The sequence below is a fragment of the Propithecus coquereli genome, unplaced genomic scaffold, assembly GCF_000956105.1.
Source record: "Propithecus coquereli isolate 6110/MARCELLA unplaced genomic scaffold, Pcoq_1.0 Scaffold4, whole genome shotgun sequence".
NCBI lineage: Eukaryota > Metazoa > Chordata > Mammalia > Primates > Indriidae > Propithecus > Propithecus coquereli.
Window position 1 is genome coordinate 6938955 of NW_012149729.1, and position 3025 is coordinate 6941979.

Sequence of the window (3025 nt, forward strand, 5' to 3'; positions counted from 1 at the left end):
GTTTGATTGATAATTTCTCCACTTTAAAAGAGAAAGGGGATAAAACAGATATTTAACTGCAAATAAGGAGGTCACTGTTTTCTTTCCTTGACTCTGGTCCAAAAATGAATTTTAAAATTTCCAAGAGAATCTGAATCAGCTGATATAGGTAATGGTGATTAATATATTCATTCTTATCGATCTGATAAGCCTCATTGCAAAGGCAACTTTGTATTTAAGCTCTATACTGAATTCTGTTCCATGCCATTTGCTTTTTTGGTCATTTGCTTGCTTTCATTGCCATTTCTCTTGGAAATAACAGCAGTTCGTGTGCTTTGGGGGTGAAATTATGCTTAAAGAGATGGCTTGGCCAGGCGCGGTGGCTCAGGCCTATAATCCTAGCACTCTGGGAGGCCGAGGCGGGAGGATTACATGAGCTCAGGAGTTTAAGATCAGCCTGAGCAAGAATGAGACCCCATCTCTACTAAAAATAGAAAAAATTAGCTAGGCATCATGGTGCATGCCTGTAGTCCCAGCTATTCGAGAGGCAGGAGGATCACTTGAGCCCAGGATTTTGAGGCTGCTGTGAGCTAGGCTGATGCCACAGTAATCACCTGGGCAACAGAGTGAGACTCTGTCTCAAAAAACAAAAAGGAGTGATGGCTCGTGAGAACAATGAATTTTGGTCTACCCAAAGACCAAGACACAGAGTTACAAACCTTGTGCTAAATTATTGTTCAATTAATAGTCTGGATGTGAAACCAGGTAAAGTTACTTTGTAACCTATTTAGCTATATCCTTCTCACAGGAAATAGCATAGTGGCAGATTTGGACATGTAGAATAAATAAATAATAAATAATGCAGCTGTGAGTATATTAATGTGGACATTATAAATGCATACACTGATTGTATTGGAAATTGAGAAGTTGTATTTATGTAATTTTCCTGTTATTACAGCTTACATGTTACTTTTCCAAAGCAGAGAACGCCTACTTACTATAAGCCCTAACCACCCTCTCAGCTTCTCTTTTAAAATCTTTCTACACATCAAATCACACAAACATTTCTAGACTTGATAATTACCTCAACCCATTATTTTTCAGAAGAGAAATTGAGGCCTCCCAATGTTAAATGACTTCCCCAGAAACATTTAGAACCGGGATTAGAATCACATTTTTATTAACTCATTGACATATAAAGAGGTATTAAGAACCTACTGCATGCCAAGAATTTTTGCTTTTGTTACTACACTATGATGATCAGGTAGGATTATCATTTTATTAACAAATGTGAAATAATAAGCTAATGGGACAATGTGAGTCCAGTGTGTGAGAGATTTCAGATCTTGATCAATGAGAAAGTCTTGTTAATGGTGATTCTCAGGAAGAGAATTTGCAAGAGCTGCCTTCTAAACTGCCTGGCTAAAATAAGGCAAAGATAGATAGTAAGCAAAGAGATCTGGGGCAAGGAAACCTTTACTGTCTCGCCTTGTGTTTCCTTTGGAAGAAAAGAGACATTTTCCTCCAAAAAGTAAGCATTAAAAGAAAAAGAAAGACTTCTCTCTGACTATGGAGAATGCAAGAGGCAAGGAGTGGAACTCCACAGAGAAGTCCAGGGAGGAATGTGGACATTCCAAATCTGAACAAGAGCAGGCAGAAACTGGAGAGGATCAGCAGGCTGTCAATCAATAAAGCACAGTGCTGCCGGGAACCTCAGCGAAGAAGGGGACCAAAAGAAAAATGGCTGCCAAGCACAAGGAAGAGTCCTGCCCAAAGAAGGCAGCAGAACACAGTGACAACCCCAAACCCCGGAAGAAGATACCAATTCCTCCCTTACCGTCTAAACTACCACCAGTCAATCTGCTTCACCGGGACATTGTACGGGCCTGGTGCCAGCAATTAAAGCTGAGCAGCAAAGGCCAGAAATTGGATGCATACAGGGGATTGTGTGAGTATGCGTATCCAAATCAAAAGGATATTCCTTGCACAGCCAAGGAGGCCAAGATCCGGATATCATCACAAAGAAAATCAAATGTGGACAAGAAAATGTCCCTGAAAATTTCAGAGCAAAGGATGTGTTGTGAGGGGACTGATATTCCTGCAGTAGGTCCTCCCCGCAAGGAGGGCTTCCCTGTCCTAGAGTCTGCCTCTCTTCTTGAGGGAGTTAATATGGTTGTGGTGACAACTTCTGCCCCGGAGGCTTTATTGGCTTCCTGGGCCAGAACTACAGCAAGGGCCGGGTCATCCACGGAGGCAGTGGAATGTCCACAGGAGAACTGTGGTGTCAGGTGGTGTGTGGTCCATGGGAGAAGTCTCCCTGCAGACACAGATGGTTGGGTTCACCTCCAGTTTCATGCTGGACAAAGCTTGGGTTCCCGAAAAGCAGGGAGGGAGAGTGAGTGCACTCTTCTTGCTTCCTGCCTGCAATTTTCCACCCCCACATCTTGAAGACAACATGTTGTGTCCCACGTGCGTTCACAGGAACAAGGTCTTAGTAAAAAGTCTCCAGTGGGAGTAGAATACCAGGAAAAAGGACACATCTGTGATTGCAAATTAATGGCAGAAAGCTTGACAGTTGATTCCATGGTGCCCTGACAGCTGAACTATGGTCCTCTCCACACCTGCTCACAGGCCATGCGGACTGGTCGCGTGAGATGTTACCCTCAGATCCCTAGCAGTGTCTGCTGCTCTGTGGGTTGGAATACAGAGACACTTCACAAATTGCCTTTAATTCCAGTTAGCCATAAGACAAGTCATTCATATTATAAGATGTTTAGCCTTCTAAAATAGCAGTGACTTTAGTAGCTCTTAAATTATTCAACTGAGCATTGTGAAGGAGTTGAGTGAAGAAGCAGTACTAAGTATTTTAAAGCAAATATAGACTGTTAATTCTCTCCTTCATTTACAAAACATTTTTCAAAGTTTTCTTAATAACCTGGGACTTTTACTAAAGGCTAAAAACACAAGGCACTTTGTTAGCATTATTTCCACTTATGATTGTTTTATTTTTGCTGCCTAAAATGTTTAAGGTTGCTTCCCAGTCATA

The 3025-nt window shown here is 41.8% G+C and overlaps 1 pseudogene; it reads left to right on the plus strand.

The window, feature by feature from the left end:
* The first annotated feature begins 1548 nt into the window (after window positions 1–1548).
* On the plus strand, window positions 1549–2672 carry LOC105817113 (annotated as a pseudogene).
* The last annotated feature ends 353 nt before the right edge of the window (window positions 2673–3025 follow it).